Genomic DNA, 23,294 nt, shown 5'->3' on the forward strand with positions numbered 1-23,294 from the left:
TGCTTTACTTCCAATTACGTGGTCGATTTTGGAGTAAGTACGATGTGGTGCTGAGAAGAATGTATATTCTGTTGATTTGGGGTGGAGAGTTCTACAGATGTCTATTAGGTCTGCTTGCTGCAGAGATGAGTTCAATTCCTGGATATCCTTGTTAACTTTCTGTCTCGTTGATCTGTCTAATGTTGACAGTGGAGTGTTGAAGTCTCCCACTATTATTGTATGGGAGTCTAAGTCTCTTTGTAAGTCTCTAAGGACTTGGTTTATGAATCTGGGTGCTCCTGTATTGGGTGCATATATATTTAGGATAGTTAGCTCTTCCTGTTGAATTGATCCCTTTACCATTATGTAATGGCCTTCTTTGTCTCTTTTGATCTTTGATGGTTTAAAGTCTGTTTTATCAGAGACTAGTATTGCAACCCCCGCTTTTTTTGTTCTCCATTTGCTTGGTAAATCTTCCTCCATCCCTTTATTTTGAGCCTATGTATGTCTCTGCGTGTGAGATGGGTCTCCTGAATACAGCAGACTGATGGGTCTTGACTCTTTATCCAGTTTGCCAGTCTGTGTCTTTTAATTGGAGCATTTAGTCCATTTACATTTAAGGTTAAGATTGTTATGTGTGAACTTGATCCTGCCATTATGATATTAACTGGTTATTTTGCTCGTTAGTTGATGCAGTTTCTTCCTAGCCTTGATGGTCTTTACATTTTGGCATGTTTTTGCAATGGCTGGTACCGGTTGTTCCTTTCCATGTTTAGTGCTTCCTTCAGGGTCTCTTGTAAGGCAGGCCTAGTGGTGACAAAATCTCTAAGCATTTGCTTATCTGTAAAGGATTTTATTTCTCCTTCACTTATGAAACTTAGTTTGGCTGGATATGAAATTCTGGGTTCAAAAATTCTTTTCTTTAAGAATGTTGAATATTGGCCCCCACTCTCTTCTGGCTTGGAGAGTTTCTGCCGAGAGATCTGCTGTTAGTCTGATGGGCTTCCCTTTGTGGGTAACCCGACCTTTCTCTCTGGCTGCCCTTAAGATTTTTTCCTTCATTTCAACTTTGGTGAATCTGGCAATTATGTGTCTTGGAGTTGCTCTTCTCGAGGAGTATCTTTGTGGCGTTCTCTGTATTTCCTGGATTTGAATGTTGGCCTGCCCTACTAGGTTGGGGAAGTTCTCCTGGATGATATCCTGAAGAGTGTTTTCCAACTTGGTTCCATTTTCCCCCTCACTTTCAGGCACCCCAATCAGACGTAGATTTGGTCTTTTTACATAATCCCATACTTCTTGCAGGCTTTGTTCATTTCTTTTTCTTCTTTTTTCTTTTGGTTTCTCTTCTCGCTTCATTTCATTCATTTGATCCTCAATCGCAGATACTCTGTCTTCCAGTTGATCGAGTCGGTTACTGAAGCTTGTGCATTTGTCACGTATTTCTCGTGTCATGGTTTTCATCTCTTTCATTTTGTTTATGACCTTCTCTGCATTAATTAGCCATCAATTCTTCCACTTTTTTTTCAAGATTTTTAGTTTCTTTGCGCTGGGTACGTAATTCCTCCTTTAGCTCTGAGAAATTTGATGGACTGAAGCCTTCTTCTCTCATCTCGTCAAAGTCATTCTCTGTCCAGCTTTGATCCGTTGCTGGTTATGAGCTGCGCTCCTTTGCCGGGGGAGATGCGCTCTTATTTTTTGAATTTCCAGCTTTTCTGCCCTGCTTTTTCCCCATCTTTGTGGGTTTATCTGCCTCTGGTCTTTGATGATGGTGATGTACTGATGGGGTTTTGGTGTAGGTGTCCTTCCTGTTTGATAGTTTTCCTTCTAACAGTCAGGACCTTCAGCTGTAGGTCTGTTGGAGATTGCTTGAGGTCCACTCCAGACCCTGTTTGCCTGGGTATCAGCAGCAGAGGCTGCAGAAGATAGAATATTTCTGAACAGCGAGTGTACCTGTCTGATTCTTGCTTTGGAAGCTTCCTCTCAGGGGTGTACTCCACCCTGTGAGGTGTGGGGTGTCAGACTGCCCCTAGTGGGGGATGTCTCCCAGTTAGGCTACTCAGGGGTCAGGGACCCACTTGAGCAGGGAGTCTGTCCCTTCTCAGATCTCAACCTCCGTGTTGGGAGATCCACTGCTCTCTTCAAAGCTGTCAGACAGAGTCGTTTGCGTCTGCAGAGGTTTCGGCTGCGTTTGTTATTGCCCTGTCCCCAGAGGTGGAGTCTACAGAGACAGGCAGGTTTCCTTGAGCTGCTGTGAGCTCCACCCAGTTCGAGCTTCCCAGCGGCTTTGTTTACCTACTTAAGCCTCAGCAATGGCGGGCGCCCCTCCCCCAGCCTCGCTGCTGCCTTGCCAGTAGATCACAGACTGCTGTGCTAGCAATGAGGGAGGCTCCGTGGGTGTGGGACCCTCCCGGCCAGGTGTGGGATATGATCTTCTGGTGTGCCTGTTTGCTTAAAGCGCAGTATTGGGGTGGGAGTTACCCGCTTTTCCAGGTGTTGTGTGTCTCAGTTCCCCTGGCTAGGAAAAGGGATTCCCTTCCCCCTTGCGCTTCCCAGGTGAGGCAATGCCTCGCCCTGCTTCAGCTCTCACTGGTCGGGCTGCAGCAGCTGACCAGCACCGATCGTCCGGCACCCCCCAATAAGATGAACCCAGTACCTCAGTTGAAAATGCAGATCACCAGTCTTCTGTGTTGCTCGCGCTGGGAGTTGGAGACTGGAGCTGTTCCTATTCGGCCATCTTGCTCCGCCCCCCTCAACATTCATTTTAATGTGTCCTCTAACAATTTTGGTAACTTCTGGAGGTTGTGCAATAATCCAAAAGTGGCTTTATATTTTGTATAAAACACTTGCTTATATGCATTCTATTGTTGTATGTTCCATTACAAAGAAAAAATAAAATTAAAAATGGTCTTTCTTGTTCATACTTCATTTATTCAAAGCTTTATAAGCTTTATTCAAACTTAGAAAAGTATTATTTTCTGTCACATGCAATCATCTTTAATTTCAATTCCTAAACTTATGGATATTTGATTTGCAATATTATAGCAGTTTTCAAAACTGGAGATTTTAAACTCTCTGAATAATTCTAATAACTCCTTGACATGTTTTATTGCAATGTCTGTGTGTTTGCTTTTATTTTGTAATATTTTACTAAAAAAGTTTTCTGCATGAGTGCCAATAGTTTCTTTCCTTATTATATGTGCAAATACCACAGGGACAGGTGCTGGGGACCAGCCTCCCATGGTAGGTTCTAGAACTGTCCCCATGCAGAGCCTCTTCTTTCTCCTGAGGCCATCACTGATGTAGCTGTCCCTATTACTTTTGCCGTCATGTTGCTTCTGCTGCTATTGCTGCCATTGCTTTTGCCAACGTGCACTCAAGTGCTGGCCTGGCTGCCTTGAGACTCTGTGATACCTCAGATTGCTCTGATGCGTGCTTTTGAGCACCAGGCCACAGGCCTATTTGCTTGGCACCCACACCCTCTGCTGCAGCCACTGATTCAGGCCTGTGCGTGTGCACACTGCTTCCTGGCCTATCTGTGCTGCTCATGTGAATGTGTGATTGTCCCAACAGACTTTATTTACAAAACTCAAGCTCAAAAATAAAATTTTAAGTATTTAAAAATGGTGACAGCAGAACATTAAAACAAGTGCAGGGCTCTTCTGAGAGCAGATCTTTGTGTGACTATGTAGGTCATACATCTATGAAGCTGAAGCCGGCCCTGTATATTAGCCATTGATTTGGCCATGTATTCAAGTAGATCCACAGAAGTTTCTAAAAGAACTCTGTCTTAGTCAGCAAGGCCTCCATTGGCCCACTTTGGTGACATTGGGATGACTGCCCTTCTGGAGAGAGAGCGGGTAAAATGCCTCCATTGTATAAGAGAATGCCAATATCATCAGCAGCTCTTTTTGATCTCAGAAATACATGAATCTTCACTAAATCAACAGAATATTATACTTACACTCTTCTCTTGCCAGAGAAGATAACTGCAATTGTAAGATGCTTTTGAAAGATGCATGAACTGCTTTGAAAGATGCTTTTAAGGTCTGAATCTTCTGCTGAATATGTATCCTTTCTCATGTCTATCTTATTGGATTGGCTCTTTCTTGATGACATTGAGCCTCACTCTATAACATGGAAAGCATGTTCTATCATATGAAGCCAGAAGGCTTGGTAGGTTCTGGGTTCTTGAATGTGTTAGTCAGGTGGTCACAGACATATCATTTATTCATTAAATTTACTCCTCTCTAAAATGGGGTAAAATTAGTAAAACAAAACAACAACTAATTTTTATGTTTCAAAAAGATGTGCAGATTAAACATGATAATGCCTCTGGACGTGAGCTTCTACTCTGCTGTCTCTAATTTTCTGCCACAGCCGTAAATTATACATGTACTTGTTTTCCTCTTCCTGCTGCTACAACAATACTTCATAGGTGGTAACATACACTTCCATCAGGAGGCTCCAAATATCTGATTGTCTGTTGTTATGTGATGTTAATAGCCAGTGGTATCATCTGACTTCCCTTCCTTTAACACACGTTCGCTTTTTTCAGTGCCTATAGTGTTTTTTTTAAATAACTATTATTATTATGACATTACAATACTTTATATTTGCTAAGTAATCACAGTTTATTGCTTAAATCTTCAAGCAGCTAAAAATGGTTTGGCTATATATTTAAATTTGTTTTGTGAATAAACTAAAATATGTATACTCAATCCTTTCGTGGATATTAAACGTGAATGAATATCCCAGAAAAATATTTCCTTCAGAACATTAGGCTATATCTTATTTTTAACCTTTTTATTAAGAAGTGTTTCAAAGGCCGGGCATGGTGACTCATGCCTGTAATCTCAGCACTTTGGGAGACGGAGGCAGGTGGATTACCTGAGGTCAGGAGTTCAAGACTAGCCTGGCCAACATGGTGAAACCCCATCTCTACTAAAAATACCCCAAAAATTAGCCAGGCATGGTGGTGTGCGCCTGTAATCCCAGCTACTTGGGAGGCTGAGGCAGGAGAATCACTTGAACCCCGTGGGTGGTGGTTGCAGTGAGCTGAGATCACATCATTGTACTCCAGCCTGGGAGACACAGCGAGACTCTGTCTCAAAAAAAAAAAAAAAAAAAAAAAAAAAGAAAGAAAGAAAGAAAAGAAAAGTGTTTCAAATATAAACAAAAGTAGTAGATTAGTACAATGAATCCTCACGTACGCATTAATCAGCTTCAACAAATATCAATTCATGAGCAATTTTATCTATAACCCTTCCACTTCCCCTCTTAACTCTCTAGATTATTTTGAAACAAAACTTAGACATTTAGACTTAATAATATATCCTAAAGAACTTTAGAGGAATATACAGAGATAGATCTCATTCCTTTTCATAGCTGCATAGCACTCCTTTGCATAGATGCACCATAGGTTACTCAATTTCCTATTTATAAACATACAGAATGTTTCCAATTTTCTGCTATTTTGAAAGGGTTGCAAAGTATAGTACAGTACATCTATTTATTTTAAAAATATGTATATATGTGTATTTTTTTTTGAGACAGAATCTTGCTCTGTCTCCCAGGCTGGAGTGCAGTGGTGCATTATCCACTCACAATAACCTCTGCCTCCCAGGTTCAAGTGATTCTCCTGCCTCAGCTCCCGAGTAGCTGGGATTACAGGCGTGTGCCACCACAGCTGGCTAATTTTTGTATTTTTAGGAGAGACGGGGTTTCACCATGTTGGCCAGGCTGGTCTCAAACTCCTGACCTCAGGTGATCCACCTGCCTTGGCCTCCCAAAGTGCCAGGATTACGGGCACGAGCCACCACTCCTGGCCTTGAAATCTTTATAATAAAGATGGTATTAACTTTGAAAACTTAGGTTCAGACAATTTCTCAGAGCACTGCACCTTTAAATATGATACAGCTTCCCTGGGCAACAAATGATAAGTACCATGCTGAATTTGTACAAATTCCTCAGTTTGCTAAAGTTTTCAATCTCTATTATTCTGAAAACATTCTAAATATTTTAGAGCAAGTAAAGTATTTACATAGGGAAGCAACTAAAAGATACTACAAGAGAGTTCTGATCGAGATCATCAGAAAAACTTTAACCTTTAGAATAAAAATACTTAGGCATACATTTAACCAAGGACATGAAAGATCTGTACACTGGAAAATACAGAACTCCAGTGAAAGAAATTAGACGTAAATAAATGGAAAGGTATCCCATGTTATGGTTTAGAAGAATTAATATTGTTAAAATGGTTTTACTACACAAAGCAATCTACAGGTTCAACCTGCAATCTCTATAAAATTCCAAAGGCATTTTTTCACAGGAATAGAAAAAAATCCTAAAATTTATATGGAACCATAAAGGACCCCAAATAGCCAAACCAACTTTGAGCAAGAACAACAATGCTAGAAAAAAATCGCATATTCTGATTTCTAATTGTAGACACAGTTATAGTAATCAAAACAGTATGGTGCTGGCATTAAAAAAAAAAGACCAATGGAACAAAATAGAGAGCCCAGAAATGAACCAATGCATATATAGTCAAGTAATTTTGGGCATGGATGTCAAGAATGCACAACATAGATTCTTCAATACAGGGTGTTAGGGAAACTGGATATCCACATGCCAAAGAATGAAATCAGGCCCTTGTTTTACATCACACACAAAAATTAACTCAAACTAGATTAAAGAATTAAACATGAGATCTGAAAGCATAAAACTCCTAGAAGAAAATATAGGAAAAAGGTCCTTGACATTGGTTTTAGTGATGATATTTTGGGTATGACACCAAAAGCACAGACAACAAAAGGAAAAATAAAGTGAGATGACATCCAACTAAAAAACTTCTGCACGGCAAAAGAAACAATCAACAAAATGAAAAGGCAACCTATGGAATGGGAGGAAATATTTGCAAACTATATATGTGATAAGTGGTTAACATCCAAAATGCACAAGGAACTTATACAACTGAATAGCAACAACTCAAATAATCCCATTAAAAATGGGTAATGGAGCTGAATAGACATTTTCCCAAAGAAAACATAGAAATGGCCAACAAGTACATAAAAAGGTGATCAACATTACCAACCATTGGGGAAATGCAAATCAAAACCACAATAAGATATTGCCTCACACCTGTTAGGATGGCTATAATTGAAAAAACAAAAGATAGTAATTGTTGATGAGTATGTGAAGAAAAAGAAACCCTTGTACACTGTTAGTGGGAATATAAGTTGGTAAAACCATTATAGAAAACAGTATGAAGTTTCCTCAAAAAATTAAAAATAAACCTTCCTTATTATCCAGTAGTTCTTCTGGTTATATATCCAAATGAATTGAAATCAGGATCTCAAAGTGATATTGGCACTCCCACATTCATTTCATCACTATTTACAAAAGCCAAGATATGGAATAAACATAAATTTCCATGGACATATGAATGCACAAAGAAATTGTGATATATGTATACAATGGAACATTTTACAGCCATAGAAAAAGGAAATTCTGCCATTTGCAACATCGTGGATAGAAAATGAAATATTTAGGCAGACAGAGAAATACAAATACTGTATGATCTCACTTATATATGGAACTTAAAGTAGTCAAACTCATAGAAGCAGAGTGGGATGGTGGCTGCCAGGGACTTGGGGTAGGAGAAATTGGGGAGTAATGGTTAAAGAGTACAAAATTTTAGCTATGCAAGATAAATAAGTTTTGAAGATCTACTAGACGGCATAGCGCCTGTAGCTAACAATACTCTTTTGTATACATAAAATTACTAAGAGAGTAGATCTTATGATAAAACAACAACAAAAATAATAACACAGGGGTGGATAAAACTTTGGGAGGTGATAGATATGTTTATGAGATTGATGATGGTTGATGGTTTCATGGGTGTATACTTATCCCCAACCTCATTGAGATGTATACAATAAATATGTACAGTATTTTATACATCAACCATACCTCAATAATGTGTTTTTTTAAAAAGGAAAAGATGAAGAGTGAGTAGTGACAGAAAACACAACAAAGGAAAATATTAAAAAGCCTGTGTGAATTAAAACAAAAAAAACCACTAATTAATCTAATTAAATAGGCAAGAAAGGACTTAACCAGGTAACAAAGTTTAATGGATAAAACAATAAACATATGGCCAGGCATGGTGGCTTACTCCTGTAATCTCAGTACTTCGGGAGGCCGAGGCGGGCAGATCACAGGGTCAGAAGTTAGAGACCAGCCTGGCCAACATGGTGAAACCCCGTCTCTACTAAAAACACAAAAATTAGCCAGGCATGGTGGCAGGCGCCTGTAATCCCAGCTACTCAGGAGGCTGAGGCGGGAGAATTGCTTGAACCCGGAAGGCAGAGGTTGCAGTGAGTCAAGACAGTGCTACTCCACTGTAGCCTGGGCAACAGAGTGAAACTCTGTCTCAAAAAAAAACAAAAACAAAAAACAAAAAACAATAAATATCCAAAGACAGTTAATATAGGATTGCAAAGCTCATTGTATTAACATTACTATATTGCAGGCAATATGATTGAGAGCTATAAAGAAAATAATAGAATAAAATATATTCTCAGGCTACAGTGGTATAAACAGAGAATGTTTAATATAACACCTTAAATTCCTGGCATAGGAAGAACTACATAGCTGTCAGGTATGGTAATTCTAGAGACTTATATCTCCAGAACGCCTAAATCAATTAAGTAAATATTTATTGAGTTTTCCTATAAAGACTTTACAAATATGCAAACAATGTATAATCTGAAGAGAAAGGAAGGCAGGGAAAGAACTAGTTCTCTGTCACATAAGCTGAGGTAAAATAAGCACAAATAAAAAGCAACGTTCTTAGGAAAGTACATAAGGCTGAAAAAGCAACTGGTAGCCTGGAATTTGGGACTTCAACTCTGGGCATTAGGAGCTATGGCGGAGTTGTAAAGATATTGCTGACAATGAGAAGAATGGCTTGGAAAAGGTGTGAATTTAGAGGCAAGGAAACAATCTGGAGGCTAGGACCCAGCCACTGTGTTATCGGTAGGAGATAGTGTTGAGCAAGACCAGACAAGGTTCCTGACCTGAGGGGACCCACAGACCGGCAGCAAGACAAGTTAATGAAAAATCACAGACACAGGCCGGATGCGGTGGCTCACGCCTGTAATCCCAGCACTTTGGGAGGCCGAGGCGGGCGGATCATGAGGTAAGGAGATAGAGACCATCCTGGCTAACACGGTGAAACCCCGTCTCTACTAAAAATACAAAAATTAGCGGGGGCACGGTGGCAGGCACCTGTAGCCCCAGCTACTCGGGAGGCTGAGGCAGGAGGATGGCGTGAACCCGGAAGGAAGAGCTTGCAGTGAGCCGAGATCGCTCCACTGCACTCCAGCCTGGGTGACAGAGCGAGAGACTCTGTTTAAAAAAAAAAAAAAAAAAAAAATCACAGACATAAAATTCTAAAAGTTTTAACTGAAATTGGTGCTATGATAACTTGAACCACAAAAACAGGGTGGCCACACACTGCACACTTATAGGGAGCACCACCGGCATAGCAAGTTCTGTAGAGAAGCGGCCCCCACTGGAAGGAGGCAAGGCAGTACCACGCGATGCTGTAGGAGTCTGAAGAGAAGAGGATGTGGTCTTAAGGGGATTTTAAGAGAGCAGAGGACATGAATAAGCCAAAATAGGAAGCTTCACAAAGAATAATTAAGCAATAAACATTGCAGGGTACCCCTTGTTTTGTAATACACATCAGTAATTCCTCTTCTTCAAACGAAACATTGGTGATCATCGTTTTGATTTTGAATTCTTAAGGAAAAATTTCTAGATAGATACAAGGAGCATGTGTAAAAATCAAATACTGCATGCTCCAGAGAATGGGGCAGGATGCACAAACAATGTGACTTTTGGACAATAAAATGGAAATGCTTCAAGAAAGCTGCAGCAGAAAATCACACTGTCTTTCGATATTACTCATCGCTGAACAAGCACAGGTTTTGCTCATTTTAGAAACAGCAGGGTGTAATGTAAAGTCGAATATGATTTCTTTCTCTCCTAGCCCCACATAGAACCTGCGTGTTCTTTTTTTGTGACTTGGCTCTTCTGACTGCCCTGAAGATAAGATTGGGTGCTCCTTCCCCCAGCAGCCCATTGCTCTACAAGGTTAATTACAAGATGTTTCTACAAGGTTAATTACAAGATGTTTCTACAGGAACTCAGAGCTGACCCCTTGAAGGAAGGGAGAACTCTGGGGCACTTCCAATGTTTTGTTTTGTTTTGTTTTGTTTTAGTTTCCTAACATGTTAAAAAAAAAAAAAAAACAGAATAGTCAAAACTGGGTTACAAAAATTCTGGTATAAAGTTGTATGACAAGTGCCTTCAATTCTGTCAGTGTATCTCTGGTAATTACATGTATATTATCTTTTGGAGATAACATCGAAAGTCTATAAAATCTAAGGCTCATCCTACGGGGCCTCTGGTCCACTATATGACAGGCTCAGAATATTGGGCAGCCAATCTGACATGAGGCATTCCTCAGATCCGTTTAATGGACAACAGCAACAATGTCAGATAGAACTAACTTAATAGTCCTAAATGCCACAGATAAAATTATTGCAGTTATTCCTGCCTATATTTTATATTCTATGTACAATTATACTATGCACATTTTTACCATACAAAGACAAAGTTAGGCTTGAAACATTTTTTAAGATGTAGATACATATTTTATTTTTTTTATTTTTATTTCTGTGGGTACATAGTAGGTATATATATTTATGGAGATGCTTTTTTTAAGAAAGAAAGTAAAAATGTTGTTATTCAAAGACCCAACAAATCAAACCACAACATTTTTTTTTTCCTGAAAGAAATGATACAGAGGACTTTTGAAAAAAGAATCCTGAAAAGAAAAGAATCCTACAGGAAAAACAAAAAGAATCTTAAAGGAAAGGAAAAATGAAAACTCTTGCAGTAAATATGTACAGATAAAAATTGCCTCATAATTGAAGTGTTAAAGTAACAGTGGGGTTGGAACTACCTTCAATTAAAACCACACAAACACACAAATAGCAAACCTCTGAAAGAAAGCTTCAAGGGCATATCTGGCCTTTAAAGTTAATGTTCAGACGTGTTAAACAGTTACATCTTAGATTATGTGCATGTGTAATCCATGAGGAATCTGTTAATTGCAACATGATGGTGGAGAACCCAAGGCTCTATGATAGAATCAGCACCCCTCCCGAGGATGGAAGAGTGCTGAGAGAGCTCTACGCCTTCTCCTTCATTTCACCATCCCCTTGCCTTTCTTTGCCCACTCCTACCATAACCCAAGCACAGACCCAAGAAAAGTTCCTCACTCTCTCTTTAAAGCATCTTATACATTTATTCCCTTTCTTCTCGGAAACCTACATAATCAAAACAAGCTCTGTATTACTTATTTCTGAGTAGGTATAACATGTGGGCTTATCACGGGGCAGCACCTTACATGAGGCAGAACTGCCATAGAAACAGACAGGATGTGTTTCCAACACACCCTCCTGGTTGCCCTTGTCAGCATGCAAGCACTCTTGTTCAGTGCGCCTAATAATAATATTTATATAACCCTTTACAATTTAAACAAAACTTTCCCTTGTATTACTTCATTTGTCCTAACAACCACATACCATAAGAATTACCTCCATTTTGTACAGGAGGAAATTGACAGAGAGTATAAATGATGTGCCCAAGATCACACAGCAAGGATTGGCAGTATTTATTTAAACCCATGTCACCTGGCTCCAAATCCCTCACTCTTTCCTATTATACCATGCAAGACTCTCTCTGTGGTCTTAGCAAAGCCCTTCCCTCTTGGCCTTCAATAGCCAAAAGCAGGATCAACAATACAGGCGGGCTGACACAATTTGACTTCTGTCACTGCAACAGTGTTAAGGCTAGGACTCTTTTAGAAAAAGCAAGCCAACACAGTGTAAATCAGTTAAAGACAAATTATTGTTGAGCAGCAATTATTAGGCAGTCCATGAGGTGGCAAGGCTGAGCTGAGCAAAACAGTGGGCTATAGAACTTGTTGCTATAGTTACAAACAAAAGGACAACCTTCGAATATACACAGTGTGGCGAGAAACACTGTTCTTACATCTGTAATAATTTACAGTCATTCTGCAAGTTCAGGCAGGCCTCAGAAATTCAAAAGGTGCCTGAAAGGCGCTATCAGTTCCCTTAATTAGTTTCCAAATAATTTAGCAGTGAGCAGAGTCTAAGAGTTCCACATCTTGTAAGAGATTTGAAATGCCCGGGTAGGTCTAAAGCTGACGGTCTTCCAGAAGGTCTGTAAAGCAGAAATTCTGCCTGTTTGGATGCAATCTAGAATGCTCACACTGGAGGTCACTCCTCTTGCTTGCTATGAAAATGTACACATTAGAAAAGTCCCACTGTCCTCCTTACTTGAATTTTTAAAGACGATACCAAAAAGGATGTGTATAACATCACAATACTGGTCTATATATCTTATCTAATGCCTTGCAAACCTGCTTTTTCATTTACCCCTTTCCTCTTTCTCACACCCTGGTTAATAGGAACTGTGGACCTAGATGGATCTGTTTGCTTAGCAAAGACCTCCATGAAATATGGACTATCACTGCTTCCCACCACTGGTTTCTATTAGCCAGGTTCCTTCCTTCTTCCACCTGCTCCTCCACCTTGCTGCTTCTTTTATCTGAAACTGAGACTATTGGTTTTGACTTAGTCTACCAGGATGGCAGCATGGGGTCATGGAAAGAACTACTTTGAAGTTCATCAATTTAGGCTTGAATCTCATTCCTCTCCTTCCTGGGTGACTTTGGGCAAAATATGCAACCTCTTAGTAGCTGTTTCCTAAACTGCAAGATGATTTCAATGTTATCGTGAGGATTAAATTGGACAATGCATGTGTCTCAGCCCAGATCTCAGCATGTTGGCCTCGATAAATGTCAACTCCCTCCCACCAGCGCCTTGTTCATTTTATTTCATACATAATGTACCTTACATTATTTTGACACGGAACAAATAAAAACAGGTCATCCTGGAGCTGGACCAAATATTTCAGTTATCTATAGGCTGGAAAAGATGGTCTGGGTCCTCTTTGGCATGAATTTGTCCCAGAGCACTCCTTTAGGCTTTGGTGTGAGAGCCTTAAAAGACCTTATCTTCAGTTCTCACTATGAAACATTTAAATCTGGGATAAGAAAGGGTGTATAGGACATAGGCTATTAGATCAGGGGAAAGGGAGCAACACCATTAAAGAAAAGACTTTAAAAGAATACAAGTCAGCTCTAAGTCAGGGGAAGAGCCACCTTAGATAACAAGTGAAGTAGGCAAAGTTCCCTCTCCCATGTCTACAAATTTCATAGCCTCCTCTTTTTGTTGCGTAAGTATTTCCTGTTCTGAGGCTTTCACTGGCCCTTGGCAGATCTCCACTTTAGTCTTTCTCTCTCCTTGGGCAGCATCCCTTACTCAATTTATTTTCTTCCTTTGAAGGTAATGGCTCTGACATTAATTATAGAGTTAGAATAATATTTCCCAAGCCAATTTTCCTACCTTTTCATTGGAAGAATAAATTAAAAGTAAAAATAAATAAATAGATCTCTCTGATTTGGAGAACAAAGAGAGTTGGTGAGAAAAACAAATTAGTGTAAGCCTCTGAGGTACCTCATCTACCCAGGACAAGTCTTAGGAAAGGAAATGGTGGAACCTGAACATTCAAGAATATCAAGGGGGTAATGTGCCTCCTTTCCCAGGTGGTACTTGGAAAAAGTGGCAAGGTTCCAGAGCCATCACCATCTTCATTTCTTTATGTGATGAAGCACAGATGACTAGGCAGAGAGGGCACAAGAGAGGTCACAGAGTGGCACGGGAGAGGTGCAGAGGCTGGTTGGGAGCACTACCCCACAAAAGTCCTTGAAACTGGGATGAAAGGACACTGCTCCAGAAAGCTTTGTGGACCAGACAACTGCGAGCCAAGTGGGGATACAGAACTCTCAGAAGACGCCAGCATTAAGACCCACATCTGAGACCCAGGTGGATGCACATCTCAGGAGGAGCCTGCATGGTCAGACACCAGCCGTTGGCCGGACAACCAGCCTGAAACCACAGCGCTATCTAACGTCCCTGAACACAGGCCTCATGTCCAGGAGGAGGAGAGGAAAGGGAATCATGAATAAAGGGTTTTTTTTTTTAAATTTAAATTAGCTTTTTTGAGGTATAATTCATATGCAATAAAACTCACAAGTTTAAGTGTACAATTTGATGAGATTTTACAAATGTTGACAGCTGTGTGATCACTACCACAAAAGTTTCTCTCACTCTTAAAAAGTTCTTTCTATCTGAGGCACTTTCTAAACACATAAATAAATAAATAAATAAATAAATAAATAAATAAAGTGTTAAAAATTTCTTCATGCCCCTTTACAATCAGTCCCTCACCCTATCCCCTCCCATTCCCATCCGCTCACTCACTGGCACATGATAACCACTAGTAGTTTTGCCTCTTCTAGAATTTCATGTAAAGAGAATCTGTTGTGTACAGAATGTTTACGTCCCTCGCCCCAATATTCATATGTTAAAATTTAACCCCAATGTGATGGTAGTTGGAATGGAACCTGTGGAAGCGCCTTTGTAATAAGAGGCCGCACAGTTCGCTTGCTTTCTGCCATGTGAGGCTACAATGAGAAGCTGGCAGTCTGCGACCTGGAAGAGGGCCTGCACCTGAAGTTGACTGTGTTGGCACCCTGATCTCTGACTTCCAGTCTCCAGAACTGTGAGAAATAACATTTGTGTTGTTTATAAGCCACACAGTCTACAGTACTTTTTCATAGCAGATCAAACTAAAACAGAATTATAGATGTGTCTGGCTTGTATCATCTAGTGTAAGGTTTTTGAGATTCTTCTACATTGTTGTGGGTATCAGTATTTCCTTCCTTTTATTGCTGAGTTCAATTCCATTGCATAAATAAACCACATTTTATTTGCCATTCACCAATTGATAGACATTTGATTTGTTTCCACTTTTTAGCTACTATGAATCAAGTTGCTATGAACATTTGAGTACAAGTCTTCATGTAACTACAAGTTTCCATTTCTCTTGGGTAATACCAAGAGTGGAATTTCTGGGTCATAATCTAAACATATATTTAATTTTATAGGAAACAGCCAAATTGGTTCCCAAAGTGGCTGTACCTTTGTATATTCCCACCAACAATGCACTAGGGTTCCCGCTGCTCCACATCCTTGTTAACACATGGTATTGTCAGTATCTCAAATTTTTGACATCCTAGTGAAATTGTACTAGTATCTGAAGGTTTTAATTTGCATTTCCAAAATGGCATTATTATGTTGAATATCTTTTCATATGCTTTTTTTTGCCATTTATATATATTCTTAAGTAGAGTATCTGTTCAGATATTTTTATCCATTAAAAATAATTGGTTGTCTTCCCATTATTAAGTTGTGAGAGTTCCTTGTATATGCTGGATATAAATCCTTTACCAGATATGTTTGGCAAATATTTTTCCTCAATGTCTCCTAGCCTTTTCATTTTCTTAGCAGTGTCTTTTGAATTTTGGTGAAATCTAATTTATTGGTTTTTTTTTCTTCTGTGGTTCACACTTATTATATTCTATAAAAGAAATCTTACAGATTATCCTGAATTAAAAAAAAAATCTTTGCCAAACCCAACATCACAAGATTTTCTCCTATATTTCCTTTTAGAAATTTTATAGTTTTTACTCTTATAGTTAGATCTTTAATCTATTCCAAATTAATTTTTTGTGTATGGTAAGTGTTGATGTTCACTTTTTTGCATATATATACAATTGTTCCTGCCATTTGTTGAAAAAAAATCTTCTTCCCATTGAATTATCAGGGCACCTTTTAAAATACCAATTGACCAAATATATGTAGGTCTATTTTTATACTCTATTCTGTTCCATATGTGTCTATTCTTATACTAGTAAAATATAGTATTTATTATTGTAGCTTTATACTAAGTCTCTCTCTCTCTCTCTTTCTTTCTTTTTTTTTTTTTTTGAGACAGAATCTTGCTCTGCTCTGTCACAGGCTGGAGTGCAGTGATACGATCTCAGGGCTCACTGCAACCTCCACCTCCCAGGTTCAAGTGATTCTCGTCCTCAGCCTCCAGAGTAGCTGGGATTACAGGTGCCCGCCACCATGCCCAGCTAATTTTTGCATTTTTAGTAGAGACGGGGTTTCATCATGTTGAATAAGCTGATCTGGCACTCCTGACCTCAAGTCATCTGCCCACCTCAGCTTCCCAAAGTGCTGAGATTACAGGCATGAGCCACTGCACCCAGTCTATAATAAGTCTTAAAATTAGGTGTTATAAGTCCTCAAACTTAATTCTTTTCCAAAATTGTTTTGTCTATACTAGATACTTTGCATTTCCAAATTGAGAAGCCAGCAGCTTGTCAATTTCTATTTTGAAAGAGCTTGATGGTCTTTAATCCATCTTGAGTTAATTTTTGTATAAGGTGTAAGGAAGGGATCCAGTTTCAGTTTTCTGCATATGGATAGTCAATTTTCCCAATACCATGTCTTGAATAGGGAATCCATTCCCCATTGCTTATTTTTTGTCAAGTTTCTCAAAGATCAGATGGTTGTAGATATGTGACGTTATTTCTGAGGCCTCTGTTCTGTCCCATTGATCTATATATCTGTTTTGGTACCAGTACCATGTTGTTTTGGTTACTGTAGCTTTATAGTATAGTTTGAAGTCAGGTAGCATGATGCCTCCAGCTTTGTTCTTTTTGCTTAGGGTTGTCTTGGCTATATGGGCTCTTTTTTGGTTCCATATTAAATTTAAAGTAGTTTTTTCTAATTCTTTGAAGAACATCAGTGGTAGCTTGATGGATGGGGATAGCATTGAATCTATAAAGTATTTCAAGCAGTATGGTCATTTTCATGGTATTGATTCTTCTTATCCATGAGCATGGAATGTTTTTCCATTTATTTGTGTCCTTTCTTGTTTCCTTGAGCAGTGGTTTATAGTTCTCCTTGAAGAGGTCCTTCATATCCCTTGTAAGTTATATTCCTAGGTATTATATTCTCTTTGTAGCAATTGTGAATGGGAGTTCACTCATGATTTGGCTCTCTGTTTGTCTATTTTTGGTGTATAGAAGTGCTTGTGATTTTTGCACATTGATTTTGTATCCTGAGACTTTGCTGAAGTTGCTCATCAGCTTAAGGAGATTTGGGGCTGAGACGATGGGGTTTTCTAAATGTACAACCATGTCATCTGCAAACAGGGACAATTTGACTTCCTCTCTGCCTCTTTGAATACCCTTTATTTCTTTCTCTTGCCTGATTGCCCTGACCAGAACTTCCAATACTATGTAGAATACGAGTAGTGAGAGAGGGCATCCTTGTCTTGTGCCAGTTTTCAAAGGGAATGCTTCCAGCTTTTGCCCATTCAGTATGATATTGGCTGTGAGTTTGTCATAAATAGCTCTTATTATTTTGAGATACATTCCATCAATACCTAAAACCATAAAAACCCTAGAAGAAAACCTAGGCAATACCATTCAGGACATAGGCATGGGCAAAGACTTCATGACTAAAACACCAAAAGCAATGGCAACAAAAGCCAAAATTGACAAATGGGATCTAATTAAATTAAGGAGCTTCTGCACAGAAAAAGAAACTATCATCAGAGTGAACAGGCACCTACAGAATGGGAGAAAATTTCTGCAATCTATCCATCTGACAAAGGGCTAATATTCAGAATCTACAAGGAACTTAAACAAATTTGCAAGAAAAAAAAACGCCATCAAAAAATGAGCAAAGGATATGAACAGAGACTTCTCAAAATAAGACATTTATGTGGCCAAGAAACATATGAAAAAAAAGCTCACCATCACTGGTCATTAGAGAAATGCAAATCAAAACTACAACAAGATACCATCTCACATCAGTTAGAATGGCGATCATTAAAAAGGAAACAACAGATGCTGGAGAGGATAGGGAGAAATAGGAATGCTTTTACCATGTTGGTAGGAGTGTAAATTAGTTCAACCACTGTGGCAGACAGTGTGGTGATTCCCCAAGGATTGAGAACCAGAAATACCATTTGAACCAGCAATACCATTACTGGGTATATACCCAAAGGATTATAAGTCATTCTACTATAAAGACACATGCACATGTATGTTTATTGCAGCACTGTTAATAATAGCAAAGATTTGGAACCAACCCAAATGCCCATCAGTGATAGACTGGATCAAGAAAATGTGGAACGTATACAATATGGAATACTATGTAGCCATAAAAAAGGATGAGTTCTTGTCCTTTGCAGGGACATGGATGAAGCTGGAAACCATCATTCTCAGCAAACTAATACAGGAATAGAAAACCAAACACCACATGTTCTCACTCATAAGTGGGAGCTGAACAATGAGAACACATGGACACAGGGAGGGGAACATCACACACTGAGGCCTGTCAGGGGGTGCAGGGCTAGAGGAGGGAGAGCATTAGGAGAAATACCTAATGTAGATGACAGGTTGATGGGTTCAGCAAACCACCATGGCACGGGTATACTTACGTAACAAACCTGCACATTCTGCACATGTATCCCAGAACTTAAAGTATTAAAAAAAAAAAAAAAAGGCTAATGGAATTTTGACTGGGATGGTGATGAATCAATATATCAATATATATCAATCAACATATCATTGTGATATCAAAATACCAATATTGATATCAATATGTCAATCAACGTCTCTACTAAAAATAATGTGGGGAGATTTGACATCTTATATTGAATTAGATTTCCCTTAAATATGGTATTTTCCCCTACTTATTTAACTCTGCTTTAATTTCTCTCAGTAATGTTATATAGTTTTCAGAGAACGGGTGCTATGGACTGAATGCGTCCTTCAGAAGTTCATAATCTCCAATGTGATGATATTTCCAGATGGGGCCTGTGGGAGGTAATTAGGTCACAGTAATCCCCCCAAATTATATTGGCCTTAAAAGAAGATGCACAAAACAGCTTCCTTCCTCTCTATCTCCACCATGTGAGGAACAACAAGAAGGCTGTTGTCTGCAAACCAGGAAGAAAGCCTCATCAGAACTGACCATGCCAGCATGATCAGTATCACCAGCAATACTGTGATCTCAGAATGCCCAGCTTCCAGAACTGTAAGAAGTAAATTTCTGTTGTTTAAGCCACCTGGTTTATAGTACTTTTGTTATAGCTGCTTGAACTAAGACAACAGAACCTGAATATATTTGTTGTTTATCTCTAATTATTACATATTCTGTATATTATTGTAAGTGACTTTAAGATTTCAGTTTCCAAATGCTGTTATTAGTTCTTAGAAATACAATTGATTGGCTGGGAACGGTGGCTCAGCCTGTAATCCCAGCACTTTGGGAGGCCGAGGCAGGCAGATCATCTGAGGTCAGGAGTTTGAGACCAGCCTGGCCAACATGGTGAAACCCTGTTTCTGCTAAAAATACAAAAATTAGCTAGGTGTGGTGGTGCATGCCTGTAATCCCAGCTACTGGGGAGGCTGAGGCAGGAGAATGGCTTGAACCCAGGAGGCAGAGGTTGCAGTGAGCCGAGATTGTACCACTCCCAGCCTGGGTGACAAGGAAGACTCCGTCAAAAAAAAAAAAAAGAGAGAGAGAGAGAGAGAAAGAAAGAAAGAAAGAAAGAAAGAAAGAAAGAAAGAAAGAAAGAAAGAAAGAAAGAAAGAAAGAAAGAAGGAAAGAAAGAAAAGAAAGAAAATGATTTTTGTTTTTGACCTTGTATCCTATAACTTTATAAAGTTTCGTTTTAGTTCTAGTAGCTTTTTAATAGATTTCTTACAGTTTTCTACTTACACAGTCATGTTGTCTGTGAATAAAGACAATTTTACTTCTTTTCTAAAGTGATTTTTTTAAGACTTATTTTTTGGGGGGTGGGGATAGTTTTAGATTCATAGCAACATTGAGAGAAATGTACAGAGATTTCCGGCATACTCCTTGTTCCCATAGGTGCATAACTTCCCCTATCATCAACATCCCCCACCAGAGTGGCACATTTGTTACAACTGATGAAACTACATTGACACATCATAATCACCCAGAGTCCATCGTTTACATTAGAGTTCACTCTTAGTGTTGTACATTCTAGGTATCTGAACAAATGTGTAATGACAGGTATCCATCATTATAGTATCATACAGAACATTTTCACTGCCCTAAAAATCCTCTATGCTCTGCCTATGCATCTCTCCCCACCCACCCCAAACTCCCTGGCAATCACTATCTTTTTTTACTGTCTCCACAGTTTTGCCTTTTCCAGAATGTCATATAGCTGAAGTCATGCAGTGTGTAGACTTTTCAGATGGGTTTCTTTCACTTAGTAATATGCACTTAAGTTTCACCCATGTCTTTTTATGGCTTGACAGCTCATCTCTTTTTATTACAGAATAATATTGCATCATCTGGATGTGTCAAAGTTTATTTATTCATTCACCTACTGAAGGACATCTGGGTTGCTTCCTAGTTTTGGCAATCATAAACAAAACTGCTGTAAACATCTATGTGCAGATTTTTATAGGGACATAAGTTTTCATCTCCTTTGGATAAATACTAAGGAGCATGATTGCTAGATATATGTTAAGAGTATATTTAGTTTTGTAAGAAGCTACCTATCTTCCAAAGTGACTATAGCATTTTGCTTTTTCACAGCAATACATGAAAGTTCCTGTTGCTCCACATTCTTGTCAGCTTTTAGTGTTGTCAGTGTGCTGGAGTTTGGCCATTCTAATAGGTGTGTGATAGTATCTTACTATGTTTTAACTTGCATTTCCCTGCAATGTGAAGCATGTATTCATGTGCTTCTTTGCCATTTGTATGTCTTCTTTGCTAAGATTTTTGTTAAGGTCTTTGTCCCATTTTTACATCTTTTTGTTGCTGTTTTTGAATTTTTAAGAGTTCTCTGTATTTTTTGGATAATAGTCCTTTATCAATGTGCCTTTTGCAAATATTTTCTCCCAGCCTGTGGGTTTTCTCATTTTTTGACATTGTCTTTCACAGTGCAGAACTTTTAAATTTCAGTGAAGTTCAGCTTATCAATGATTTCTTTAATGGATTATGCCTTTGGAGTTGTATCTAAAAAGTATTCACCAAACCCAAGGTCATCTAGGTTTTCTCCTATGTTATCTTCTAGAAGTTTCATAGTTTTGCATTTTACATTTAGGTCAAAATCCATTTGAGTTCATTTTTGTTAAGAGTGTAAGATCTGTGTTTAGATTCTTTTTTTTTTTTTTTTTTGCATGTACATGTCCAGTTCTTCTAATACCTGTTTTTTTTTTTTTTTTTGCAAGTGCCCACCTCCAGCACCATTTGTTGAAAATACTATCTTTTACTCCATCGTATTGCCTTTATTCCTTTGTCAAAATTCAGCAGACTATATTTATGTGGGCCTATTTCTGAACCCTCTATTCTGTTCTATTGACCTATTTGTCCACTCTTTTGCCAGTACCACACTGTCTTGATTACTGTAGCTATATAGCTTCCTTCCTCTCTATCTCCACCATATGAGGAATAACAAGGAGACTGTTGTCTGCAAACCAGGAAGAAGGCCTCATCAGAACTGACCATGCCAGCATGGTCAGTATCACCAGCAATACTGTGATCTCAGAATGCCCACCTTCCAGAACTGTGAGAAATAAATTTCTGTTATTTAAGCCACCTCGTCTATAGCATTTTTGTTACAGCTGCCTGAACTAAGACACAGAACCTACATATATTTGAGTTATATGTAAGCATTGAAGTTGGGTAGTTTCAGTCCTCCAATTTTGCTCTTCTTCAATATTGGGTTGGCTATCCTGGGTGTTTTGCCTCTTAAAATAAACTTTGGGATAACTTTGTTGATATCCACAAAATTAGCTGCTGAGATTTTGATTGGGATTGCATTGAATCTACAGGTCAATTTGGGAAGAACTGCTAACATCTTGAAAATACTGTCTTTCTCTCCATGAACATGAAGTATCTCTCCATTTCTTAGGTTCTTTGATTTCTTTCATCAGAATTTTTTAGTTTTCCTTATATATCTTTATTTCATTAGATTTATACCTAAGTATTTCACTTTAAGGAGTTCTAATGGAAATATTTTGTTTTTGATTTCACATTCCACTTGTTCATTGCTGCTTTGTAGGAAAGTGATTGATGTTTGCAAAACAAACTTACATCCTACAACTCTGCTATAAACGCTAATTAGTCTCAGGAATTTTTTGTTGTTGTTGATACTTTTTCTACATGGACAATCATGTTATCTGCAAATAAAGCCAGTTTTATTTTTTTTCTTCCCAATCTATATCTTTTACCTACTTTTCTTGTCTTACTGCATTCAGCTATAACTTCCAGCAGAGGATTGAAAAGGAGTGGTGAGAGGGGACATCTTTGCCTTGTTTTTTGATCTTAGTGGAAAAGCTTCTAGTTTCTCACCTTTAAGTATGATGTTAGCTACAGGTTTTATATAGATATTCTTTAGCAAGTTGAGGAAGCTCCCTTCTAGTCCTAACTTACTGAGAGTTTTTGTTTTTTGTCACGAATGGGCTTTGCATTTTGTCAAATAATTTTTCTACATCTATTGATATGGTCATACGATTTTTCTTTTTTAGCCTGTTGATGTGGTGGATTACATCTATTGATTTTTTAGTGTTGAACCAGCCTTGCATATTTGAAATAAATCCCACTTGGTGGTGGTATATAATTATTTTTATACATTGTTGATTCAATTTTGTTGAGGATTTTTGCACTTGGTGTTTATGGGAGACATTGGTCCATAATTTTGTTTTCTTTAATGTCTTTGTCTAGATTTGGCATTAGAATAATGCTGGCCTCCGAGTGATTCAGAAGTATTCTTCTATCTACCAAAAGAAATTATAGTGAATTAGTATAATTTTTTCCTTAAAGGTTTGATAGAATTCACCAGTAAACCCATTTGAGCTTTGTGCTTTCTATTTGGGAAGGTTATTAATTATTTATTCAATTTATTTAACAGATATAGGCCTATTCAGAGAGTCTATTTCTTCCTATATGGATTTTGGCATGTTACATCTTTCAAATAATTGGTCCATTTTTTCTAAGTTACCAAATTTGCAGATACAGAGCTGTTCATAGTATTCCTTTTTAAAATCTTTTTAATGTTCATGGGTTCTGTAGTGATGTCCCCCCTTTCATTCTGATGTTAGTAATTTGTGTCTTCTCTCTTTTTTCTTAATCAGACTCACTAGAGGCTTATCAATTTTATTGATCTTTTCAAAGAACCAGCTT

At 38.4% G+C, this 23,294-nt stretch overlaps 1 protein-coding gene across 12 annotated transcripts in view; it reads right to left on the reverse strand.

Moving 5' to 3' along the window:
* Nucleotides 1–23,294, reverse strand: part of CCDC146 (coiled-coil domain containing 146) — a 251,767-nt gene that overhangs the window by 214,628 nt on the left and 13,845 nt on the right. The window contains exon 1 of one of the 12 annotated variants that reach the window (XM_077997115.1): nt 2,633–2,727. The exons of the other annotated variants lie outside the window; for them this stretch is intronic. The gene's annotated coding sequence lies outside the window, so the exon portion shown is untranslated. Of the gene's footprint in view, nt 1–2,632; nt 2,728–23,294 lie in introns of those variants that run through there. 12 annotated transcript variants of the gene reach the window in all.

This window comes from Macaca mulatta, chromosome 3, assembly GCF_049350105.2.
Source record: "Macaca mulatta isolate MMU2019108-1 chromosome 3, T2T-MMU8v2.0, whole genome shotgun sequence".
Lineage (NCBI taxonomy): Eukaryota > Metazoa > Chordata > Mammalia > Primates > Cercopithecidae > Macaca > Macaca mulatta.